Source organism: Coenobita brevimanus, chromosome 7, assembly GCF_032717465.1.
Source record: "Coenobita brevimanus isolate Jiangsu-jjx chromosome 7, ASM3271746v2, whole genome shotgun sequence".
NCBI lineage: Eukaryota > Metazoa > Arthropoda > Malacostraca > Decapoda > Coenobitidae > Coenobita > Coenobita brevimanus.
In genome coordinates, this window is record NC_136960.1 from 16,548,414 (window position 1) to 16,560,944 (window position 12,531).

A 12,531-nucleotide genomic window follows, 5' to 3' on the forward strand; every position below is an offset into this window, starting at 1 on the left:
GAGAATGTAACACTGCAGCAAGCACCGAGAGGCGAAGGGAGAAAGTGGGAAGAGGAGAGGTTGTGAAACGAAAAATCTTTAATTCCACCCTGTTTAAAAGTGCTGTGTGTTGTGAGAGCCCCAACACGTGAGAGCTGTACTTCATACATCGAGGAATGAAACTTCTGTACAAAGTCAGCCTCTATGAGAGGTTAAGAATTGCACGGATACAGTTCTGCAGACGTAACCTCTGCGAAGTTGTTTTGGCTGGAGATGTAATATGATTTTTCCACGACAGATCACGGAAAAGTTAAACACGTGCATAGCTGGATAAGCAGTAAAGTGATGGAAGAAGGAAACAAGTAATGAAGGTAGGTAGGTAGATAAGGAGACAGGTACGTAGATGGTAGACAGGTAGCTGTTTACACAGGAAGAGGTGTTTACGAGTAAAGAGGAAGATAATCAGTATGTATAGGTGGGTAGGTAGCCAGAAGAAAATAAGTAAGCGGTGGGTGAGTAGAAAGTTGTATGGTCAGTAGGAATGTATGTAAGTGCGCAGCTGTTTTGATATGCAGGTAAGTAGAAAGATGGTGAATTAGCTCGAAGACGCTTGTCCCTGTGTTTGCGTGCCTGCTTAATTGTGCTGGCGTGATTGGGTAGGCAGGTGGTAAGCCAAAAGACAGGTAGGTGGGTCGGTAAAATATGGCTGGGGCTTCATCATTACCATACCATCACCATTACCATAACCAGAACATCACACACCTTACCTAATTGTTTCCTACATCCCGGAATGGACATGCCAACTAGTCCTCTCTTTATCTGCTCAATGCCTCTCACCACATCTCATAAGGGGTGGCATTGATAGAAGGACCTTCAGCTATTTCTGTGTCGAATCAGCAACAGCCTATCCTCTGCTTCCACCACACACCGTCCAACCTCAAATACTCATCCACTGTGTTCTTGGTTTACCCAGTGCATTACCTCTTTATCTTCTATACTCCCACCAAATACTCCGTCAACTTGCCCTCCCGCCCCCAACACACACGGATTAACCCCGCTAAGAAGTTGGACAGGGGTTATGTATTCACCAGTATATATCTGTCTATTTGTGTACAAGATATATCAAAAAGTTGTCATCAGATATCAACGAAATCTGCTGGATCGGTCAACAGTGGGTCAAAAAGATATGCTTAGCTTCTGAGGTGGTGTCTGATCCGGGTGCAAGAATCAATAATTTATAATGAATTTTAGCGGAGATATGCGCTCTCTGATTGCTTTCCAGTATTTGGTCTGCCATAAGTAGTCCACATCTTTATTTTACTCCTTTTACGACAAACACCCTCCTTTTTCTTCTCCATCTTAGTTCATGATCATGATCTTGTTCTTGGTCTAGAAATTAAACTCTAGCAAAATTTGAACTAATCTGTTTCATGCTGTCATTTAAGAACTTCCAAGCAACGTATTCCTCATCTTTCGATAGCTCAGTTCTGCAACAGTTTTCATACAGTATCCGCAAGGTTACTAGTCTCTTCTCTCTTATCTGCTCGCTCCTGATCCAATGCTGAATAAAATGTTTTTACTATAGAAGGAATGATATAATTTAAGATTATTACCGATGTAAGGTGACAAGAATATATATATATATATATATATATATATATATATATATATATATATATATATATATATGGAGAGGATGTAGGGTGAAAGACCGACGAAGAGTGTATGTGAGTGAGGTGGAGGGGGGAAGAGGGAGGGGGAGGCCGAGGATGAGATGGAGGGATGGGGTGGAGAGGTATATGAGAGAGGCGGGGGGTGAGTTGGGAGCAGAGCAATGAAATGGCGGGGGACAGGACGACGTGGAGGCGATTTGTTTGTGGCCACCCCAAACGGGATTGAGGCGTCTGGCAGTGCGTTTTCTAGCGCACTGCCATACGCTTACCTGGTACTGAGCACACACACACACACATACACACACACACACACACACACACACACACACACACACACACACACACACACATTGATAAACTGGGTCAACCAATAGCAGATGTCCTGAAGGACTCGGCAGAACTTTGGAAACATCTTAGAAACAATAAAAAAGTAAGGCAGACCATTAATAAGCGTTGCCTATCACTGCTTCGTGTTACCATCGATGGGAAGGAATGGCGAAGTGTGAGGGAACAGGTGGGTGGCTGCAACAACAACACAACCATATGTTTACACTCACAATCAGTGGCTGGACCAGAGTGTGTGTATTAGACCACAGTGTATTGTTTAGACACCATACTTTATGTGCTAGTCAAAACAGGCTGTCAAATTACATATTAATGTGTCATCATCCACATTCTTCTTCGCCACTTTTCTTGCACCTCTAATGATTCCATAATACGGTGTACAATTATGATGTGCACTGGCTACACTTACACTGTTGTCTTAAAGGTGTTACTGCTGACATCAACACCAATGCTGCTACCACTGTTATGACGGCCACTGGTTACACTTGCAGTGTTATTCAAAAGGGCTTATGAATATCTACACCATCGCAGTCATCCCTAGCGCTGTTTTAACATGACAAGTTGTTTCTGGAGATGATTTTATTCCTGATTTTCCACCTGTTGCGTTTGTGATTCTCACTCCCTTTACAGTAGAAGAGTTATGGTTTTGTAAGGCAGAGAACTTCATATTTGATTTTAATTATTTAGGCGAACTAAGGATATTCTGTATATATTTTTTTCGAACACCTTCGATTGGATCCCCAGTATACAGATACAGATATCGCCTGCTTGGCAGAATGTGCAGTAAGGATATGGCGTGTTGAAGAAGCCAGACGAGAAGATGACAGTGTAAGCCTACACTTACTGGCGTGACTGGTGTTGATTGGTGCTAAACTCATGTCAGGAACAAGAAATGTGAACAATGAGTGACAATAAGAACGAGGCAAAAACAAAAAATGGACATACAGAGAAGCAGAGCGAAACAGAGTTAAAGAGTACAATATAAGTACTGTAACTGGATAAACAGCCCAACCAGAATGAAACTCAACCTTCCTCTTCCTACCACAAACGCCCTCCTCCCAATCGCTTACTTAGCTTCATAATTACCGTACAAATTAATAGGATGGGCAAAGTTTTTACACCTTAGCTCAAGAAGGAATGGTACGTTATTAGGGGGCTATTTAACCCAGATTTTTATGCTATGGCAGTTAATTTCGCATAGATCAGTGGTAGAAAAGGCAATACTACAGTTCATCCTTTCCATAGCATTTTCTCATGACAAGCATTCATGATGAGGAGACGGTAATTTTAGACCAAGTTAGTATACAAAGTGTATAGTAAATGGCTGGGTGAAGAGTGGGTAAGGAGGAGCGATAAGGTTCAGAATTCATGAGAAGAAAGGCTAATCTGAAACGGGAAGCAAATAAAAAATCCCTTAACCTTTTTAGTACGACGACATTTTAAATAACTGTTGCTATTGCGGAGCGATTTTAGTTAGCTCAGGGAAGGCTTCTTAAAGGTGAATCAGTTAATGAATAAAGTCGTTTTGTGGTAACGAGACGTGAATATATTTAACTTTCACTGTAACAATAAGGATAATGAAAATCAAAAGTTCAACAGGTTCTGATAAAAACTGAGGAGGTTTATAAAGGTACTAAAAATTGTAAACTGGAAATAATGGTAAAAATCCAGTCCTGGGATGATGGGGGAATGAAAATGGTGTAGAATGAAGAAGGAAAATGGAATGATAACAGGAAATCACTAGAAAATTGAATAAAACATGACTCAGCACTTACAATGATCAATTTTCGAAGTAAAACTCAATTCTCACCTAAACTTCAAAGAATGCACGTAACATTGAAAGATTCCCCAGCAAAAATTTTCTATTTTGAAACTACCTTTGTCTCTAGTCCTAGCAGGCTGACACAACATAAATTAAAAAATATATACGGTACCTCTATTATGGACCAGATAAAATGTGGTAAAAATTTTCTGTCTTTATTTTATGTACTTGGCAAACCTACCTGAGCTTTGATGATGAATGCCACGAACCGCATTAACACAAACTGCTTTTCATTGTATTATTTTCCTACGGTAGCCTACGTGTACTGATAATCGCATAACAGCAATAGCTAACTACACCATCAAGAAAAATAAAACAAAAACAATGTTTGCAAACACAAACAAATCTAATGACGAACTACATAATAACATCAATATTCCCCACTGCCATCGTGTTGCCATTGATGATGATGATGATGATAAAAACAGAGAGAGAGAGAGAGAGAATTGGGGGGACTATCACACACATCTTGACCTACCTCTTCATTATAGTTACGAAGAGGTTAGAAGTTAAGCAAAAGATTAGTGGTGATGTAAACAGGAAACTTAAGCGGTTGGGGAGGACTGGGCATTGTAGGTTTGGGCTGGGGTTGATGATCTGAGGTGGGTTAGGCTACGTCAGGAAAGTGTAGGTCACATCAGGTTAGACTGTGTTAAGTTAGGATGAATTGGGTTAGGCTGGATTAAGAGTGGGGAGAAAAGTTAAAGTTTGGCTAAGGTGGGACAGGCTTAATTAGAGGCTTCACCAAACCTGTTTCAGCGGTCTGCCACCAGGTGGTCTAGCGTCGCCCAGCTTCGATTAAATATTTTTGCGGGGTTTTAAAGACCCGTGAAATTGTACCAAATACTAAGTTTATAATAATACTGCTATTTATAGGAATATTTTTTCCTATTCAATCAAGCGCAGATTATATAAATATATATATATATATATATATATATATATATATATATATATAGATAGATATATATATATATATATATATATATCTGTAAAGAAAGAATAACCAGGCTTTCAGAGAATCTTAGATTGGGGACAAAAATAGTGTGCTGTCTATTTACATATATTTGAATAAATCGTGTGCAGTTAGTAAAAGGAGATTACCTTCAGGATTTCTGATGTGTGTGTTTTAGCATGCTTTAAAGTAGTAAGCAGTTCCACTGAAAATAATGTACTGAGCGATTGCTTAGTTGGTGAGTCAGCCATATTAATCCAAACAAACGGCAGTGCCGTACGACACTGTAATCATAATAGAGTACGAGGAGTTGAAGTTTAAACTTACTAAACTGTGCAATGGAGCCAGGGAAACATTTAAAAGAATTATTTGTGTTAGACTTTGGTTACTAAGATGACCAAGACGTCCAACATGTTCGTATTGGTAGGAAAAGTCATACGTCAGGCAGGGCGGCATATCGAAAGGTGTTGCTAAATATGTGGCTACACATCTATTTTCTTTTGTGGATATTAACGAATGACAAATATTTTAATCACTGTTATCTTGCTTTATGGATGGTTCTAGTAAAATTGCCAAGGTTTTCTCTGTATGTTATGCTTACAGAGATGAGTAAACTAACGAAAGCGGAGTTTACAAAATGACACTTATAATACATTATATATAATCAGAGGGTTCCCATATTGTAATTTCTTTGTAGCATATCATACCATCTGGGTAATCTGATGAGTAAAATATGTTTTGAGGTGTTTTACTTTGTGTCAAAATTAAAAAGAAATTAAGCACTGGCTACTTTTCCAGTGCTTACCCCACATCAGAGCTGGGCGACGGAAGCAAACCTAGTGGCAGATTTCCGAAACAGGATCTGGCGAAGTCTCTAATTGAGGTTGGTTACGTTAGGTTAGATTAGGGTTGCATAATGTACAATGGGAAAGGTTGGAGAAGGTGATTAGGCAAGGGAAGGATAGACTAGTTTATGTTAAGAGAGGTTAGGTCAGGTTATAGTACTACACTGTACAATAAGTAGGACAGGTTTGTCACGGGGTTTTTATGATTATGCAAAATTAAAGAATAATATTCAATAATACTTGAGACAGGGACAAAGAATTGACTTGTGAAAATCAACAGTACACAGCAGAGACTAATTACTCACACGTGCTGTTTATTAGTACTGTTGGCCTCTGGAGAAAGTGACTCCACCCCTGACAATCAATAACTAATGCTATTAATGATAAACAGGTTCTTGCTGGTGCAATTAACTCCTAGATGGCACAACGGATTTAATTTAATAAAAAGGACTGGCCTAAGTACCAGTTGTGAATAATGCAAAGCGTTTATGCAAACTAGGAGCTATAAATAAAATAAGCTAAATGCGGAGTAATAAAACACGAGTTTACATTACATTAAGCTCAAGAGAAAAGAACTGTAAATTTATTGATTACAGTGAGATAAATTTACGTTACATGTTTCAAAATGAATTCAAAATAAGGAGATTGCACTCACTCGCTCACTCAAAAGCTAAACTCTAAACCTAGGAAAAAGGAAAAGAAAATACTGGTCAGAAAAGTGGGCTAAGTGGAATGGACTGGGCGTTGTTGCTGAGGAAGGACACTGCCACACTCGCTGAACCTCTCGCTGGCTCACACTAGGTGGAGACTTCAGGAACCCGCTGAAGAACGACCTGGTCTCACGGCGCCTCAATCCTAACTAAGTTCAAATTGTGAGAGAGAGAGAGAGAGAGAGGCGAGAGCGGGCCGCACTTGGTAATGGCTTAATGAATTTAGTGTGAGCGATACACACTCACAATAAATCACTCAGCGGAGGTGCTAATGTCGCACACTAAGACAATCACTTATGAAACAATGAAAAATGGTTCTGAAAACACTCCCGATCGGGTGAATACGTGGAGGTTGACTGAGTGATACATACTGGGATTCCACTAGAATTCGCGGTTTCCCACCAAGTTCAATGTCACAAGTTTATTTGAATAGAAAATCGCGCCGACTCGTGACATTACGCCCCATCAAAATGAATTTTTTTTTTCTCAGGAAAAAAAGAATTTCGATTTACATACATATAAATCCTACTCAGTCACATAAGATTCACACTGTGGTGTGTGTGTGTTATCCTGCTACAGGAGAAACTGACAGTGGCCACTGAGGGAAAAAAAAATCGTATTTACGTTAACAGAAGCAAACTCGAGGAAAAAACTCTGTGACGACGGTGAAAAATCCTGCACTCAGGTCAAACTGAGTGAAAATTTCGCTACATTTACATTAACAACTAATTGTTATGTAGCATGATGTATGTAATACATGGTGTAGGTGTGAAAGCTGTGGTGTAACTGTACCTACGTGTAAAATCATGTATTACAAATTTAGAGTAAATAATGACGACGAGGCAGAAGAGAAGAGGCGGCAGCATGCAGCAGGGACGGCCAGCTGTTCTGCATGGCAATGCTGCACCCGCCAGCTGCACCTGCTAAAGGAATCAAGGTAGAGCATCAAAAGTGTCATTTCTCTCTCTCTACCTAGCAGTCAGTACTTATGTCATTATTAACCAGGAAATGTAGTCTTAGGATTTACAAATCTCTCAGGACCCTTGTAGTTTACTGGTTAACTTATTAACCAGGAAACATGTCAGTTCTTGAATTGCTCAAATCTCTTAGAACGGGCAGTTTACTGGTTAACCTAACTCTACACTTACGATTAATGACAGGAAGCTGAGAATCACTACGCAATCTTGGGCAGGTCACATTTTAACACCCACCATGGGTGTGAACACTCATGTGGATAATGTGCATTCTCTGTGAATCCCCAGGGAGGCCCACAGCTCAACACGTTCCACATGGTAATTCATACACAGCCTCAGACTGTCTCTGCAGGGTTCTCGAACTTCCCCCTTAACTTATGATATACACGCATATACAGGTCCTGGACGTAACGTGTCCTGTGGGACCAACGGGTGAGACGTCAGCAATTACTGGTACACTTTTATCTGGGAACCAGGCTGGTCCTTGGATTACCCATATCTCTTAGGACACCTGTCTTACGGAACCCAGCATACAACAGTTGCCCGTGTTAGTCAGCAGTTAGGAGGCAAGACATCAGGTCTGCACCTACGTTACCACTTCCCTTGATGTATCTCACAACAAGGTTGAACTGTTGTAAATACAGTGTCCAGCGTGTCAATCTTGCATTAGCCGTCTTAGTTGTGCTGAGACTAGTGAGTGGCATATGATCAGTTTCCAGAGTAAATGGTGCCCCATATAAACAATAGTAATATTTTTTAACACCATCAACCACTGCCAAGAGTTCCTTCTCAACAGTACTGTAATTCCTCTCGGTGGGTTTTAGCTTACGGCTGTGGTATGCCACTGGGAAGAGTCCACCTTCCGATTCCTGCATCAATACAGCACCTACTCCATCTTGTGAAGCATCAGTGCGCAGTATGAAAGGTTTGTTGGAATCAGGCAATTGCAAGATAGGCTTCTTGCACAACATGTTCATAAGGGCGGCAAAAGATCTCTCTTGCACTTCTACCCATTCAATGGTGTTTGGAGCATATTTCCATAGCACCTCGTACAACGGTTGGGCAATGAGGGCAAAGTTGGGAATAAAACTCCTATAATACCCCACTAGGCCAAGAATGCCCTAACTTGTTTCTTGCTCACGGGTCTCAGGGCTTCTCTAACCTTCCTGACCTTGTCACCCTGACACCTGCAGCGATTGTTACCAACAATATGTCCGAGGAGCTGCACCTCACTGTGAGCAATTTTACACTTGCTAGACTTCACAGTAATGTTGAAACTCTGGAGTTTACTGAAGACAATTTCCATGAGTCTGAGGTGCTCCTCCAACGTGGCAGAATGAACGAGGACATCATCAACGAACATCTCTACTCCTACGATACCATGGAGCACTTGTCTCATGGCACGATTGAAAACTGCTGGGGAATTGGTAAGTCCAAATGGGAGGACTTTATACTGATACAACCCCCTAGGAGTAGCAAAGGCAGTGAACTGACAGCTCTCGGGGTGAAGAGGAAGAATCCCTTCACCAAATCGAGCTTTGTGAAATATCGTGACCCTGCCAGCTTGGAGAAGATGGCAGTGTGGTCACCCATCAGCTCAGCATCCACTTTGGTGATTGCATTTAGCCTCCTATAGTCGCCACAAATCCTGACTCCACCATCCTTCTTGCAGGCTACTACCACTGGACTGCAGTAAGGAGATGAGGACTTTTCAATAATACCTGCAATCTCCATATCAGCAATTTCGTTGTCTACTGTGCCAAGTAGTCGCATGGGAATCGGATATGGCTTAACCTTTACGGGAGTATCGCTGGTCAACTCAATCTTGTGACAATCAACCTTTGCAAGTCTAGGTTGGTCAGAGTTGACGTCAGCATACTGACAGAGCAGTGACCTTATGGCATTCTGATCACCTAATGCTAAGTCAGCGTTAAGTAAAACATCTCCGACAGTCTCTTCCTGACGGGACCGAGCAGGTAAGGGCTTGTCATCATGATCATCAGCTGGGATCACCACGGCTGCCCCGGTTTCTTCCAGTGGCTGGTCACTATCATCAGCTACTCATAGGCCAGTCTCCTCAGGGTTTGACTCATGATAAGCCTTGAACATGTTAATGTGGAACCTTTTCCGAAGATTCCCCATCTGAATTATGAAGTTGAGGTCTGAAATGCACTCTACTACATCAAATGGACCCTTCCACTGCACCAGCAACTTGTTCTGGGCAGTGGGGAGTAACACCAAGCACTTATCGCCTGGACTAAACTTATGAAGTTTTGCCTTCTTATCATAATAGGCTTTCTGAACTTAGCGCGCCTTGATCAATTCTTCCTTAGCTAACTCGCACGTCGACTGGAGGCAGTCAGCTAGATCAAGGACGTAGGTGTAGATGGTCTTGACTTCAGGGTGTTCTTCATCGTCCCCTAACTCACGAAGGACTTGAAGTGGTCCACAGACCGACCTTTCATACACCAGTTCAAAGGGAGAGAACTTTAAGGAGTGCAATGAACCGTGGCCATTCCTTTGGCTGTTGGGCGGCCATGCACTTTAACATCTTCTTGAGAGTCCCATTGAACCTCTCACACAGCCCGTTACACATGGGATGATAAGGCGTAGTTTGCAGGCCTCGGATGGACAACAACCTGAATGCTTCGTTCATCATTGCAGAGGTGAACTGCGAACCCCGGTCGCTTAAGACCTCTTTGAGGATACCTATGCAACAGAACACTTCGATCAATGCCTCAGCAACAGTGATGGCCTCTATATTCTTAAGGGCCATGGCTTCAGGCCACCTTGTGCTGAAATCAACAATAGTGAGGATATACCTTGATCCATCACTTGCCCTAGGAGAGATTGGCCCAACAATGTCAACTGCTACTCTCTCGAATGGTTCAGAGATTACAGGCATTAGTTTCGATGGTGCAGGACAGACATGTCCCCGGTCAGTGGTATGCTGACACACATCACAGGAACGCACAAGCCTTTTTATTTCCTGTCCCATTCCTGGCCGGAAAAAGTCAGCATGGATGCGGTCAGAGGTTTTCTTTTGGCCCATGTGACCTCCCATGACTGAACAATGACCTAATTCGAACACTGCCCGGTGATACTTCACGGGAACGACGAACTGCAGTCAAACCTCGCCCTGGAGTGTTTGTGACTCACGGTATAGCCGTCCTCACTTGCGAAGGAACCTGGCTTGACCTCCCCATGAATACTTATTCACTTTACCCTCCAGCTTCTTATGCACTGAGGCAAGTGTCGGGTCAGACTGTTGTTCTTGGACAACATCTTGACTACGAACCAAATCTTGTGGCGTTGCGATGGTCAATGGGGTGACACGATTCAGAGCCTTGGCCATGGCTCGTGTTACTGCAACAGCTGAAGTCTGAGTAGCAACATCTACAGTGCAACTATTTTTGACGCCCGGTATGTTGCCGATAATGACGTCAAACAAGGGTTCTGGCATGACAACAGCAGCTGACAAGCCAGTGTAGAAAGGAGATGCCTCCTGGATATGTGCTTCAGGGAACAATCTCACTGATCCATCAATAAGTCTAACTTGGATCTGCTTACCTGTGTATTCGTCGGGCCAAACTAAACTTTGCTTGACAGAGCAACCTGAGGAACCATTATCTCCCAGGACATTTACAGAAACACCTCCCACAAACCCTGGCTGAACAAGAAAGGCTGTGTTACTGGTGGAAGGGTCTGAGGAGGTAGCAGCCAGTCATTGGTGAGACTGTGGAACAAACGATGCAGCAAATGTGGTGCCCTGAGAACTTGATACCTGAGGGGTCGTGCTGACCATCTGAGGAGCTGGAGCATTGACCACCTGAGATGGAGGGTTCACTGTCGCTGGAGAGCTAATGAATTGTGGGGAAGTACCTGTACTGGTGGGGTTGGCACCACTGTATGCTTGTTGTGGCATGAGGGCTGCATTTGCATCCTGCCTCCAATACACTAAAGTCAATTGTTCTGACTGAGGGTTACGTGGTTTGTCCTTGCCCTGCTGCTGCTTGAAATACCGGTACTGCTGCTGGTTAGGATTCTGCTTGTCATACCACTTCCACTCAGGTTTCTGAGTGTTTTGCCCCTGGTCCTTCTTCTGCGGTTTTGGACCTTGGCCATTATTCTGAGAACGGCCTTGTTGCCGGGGTTCAGTCTGAGATGGTTTGCCAGATTTATCAGGTTTCCTGTTCTAGGTATGCTGCTTGCGAGTTTGATACCCGTATGCAGTGAAGAATGCATCAGCCTTCTCCACCATTTGGCTGGCATCCCTTACCTGGCAGATCTTAAGCTGAGCCATTAGTTCAGTAGGCCATGACTTTTCTAGCTGCATGCGCAGCATAAGGTCAATTATCCCCTCACCTGTGGAAGGAGTTTCATCTTTCTCCATCCACTCATCTAAGTAAGCAGTAAGCCGATCAAGAAACTGAACGGCAGTCTCTTTTTCCTGTAAGCACGCCCTCATGAACTGACTCTTGGTGTCATCAACTGTGAGACTGTATGCTTTGACGAGTGCAGCCTTCATCATCTCATACGTGAGATTATCTCCAAGAATTCTTTGGAGAATATCGAGGGCAGGGCCCTCAAACAGGCTAAGAAACTGAAGCCGCCTAGCTGCATCATCCAGCTGGTAAAGTTGAGCCATGTCTTCAAAAACGAGCTATGTATGGCTCGATTCGCTCGCCTTCCTTGTATGGGGGAAGCTTGATGTGTGGGGTCGCCATAATATGTGCAAGGATAGCGCTCGTGGAGCTTGGGCCAGCTTCACCAGATGTGTCTGAAGCCAAGGAATCTCGCTTGGGCTTCAACATTTCATTTTCATGTTCTTCGCGTGATTCTCGCTCGGCACGTTCGTGTTCTTATTGTTCTTGCTTGTATTCACGTTCTCTCTCTCGTTGTTCTAACTCGAGTTGACGTTCTCTCTCATGTTGTTCTCGCTCGTATTCGCATTGTTCTTGCTCTTGTTCTAACTCGAGTTCGTGTTGTTTTCGCTCGTGTTCATGTTCTCTCTCACGTTTCTCGCATTGTTTTCACTCGTGTTCACTTTCTCTTTCGCGTTCTTTACGAGCATATTTCTCACGTTGTTGCTTGTAATTAAACCGTGAGAGGATGTAGTTCTGAATTTTTGGGGGGTCGCTAAGCCCCATATCTCTGGCTTCCTGTACATAGACGTTGGCAACCATGATGCTAACTCAATCTAAGTGAACTAGTGACTCAGTACTGAC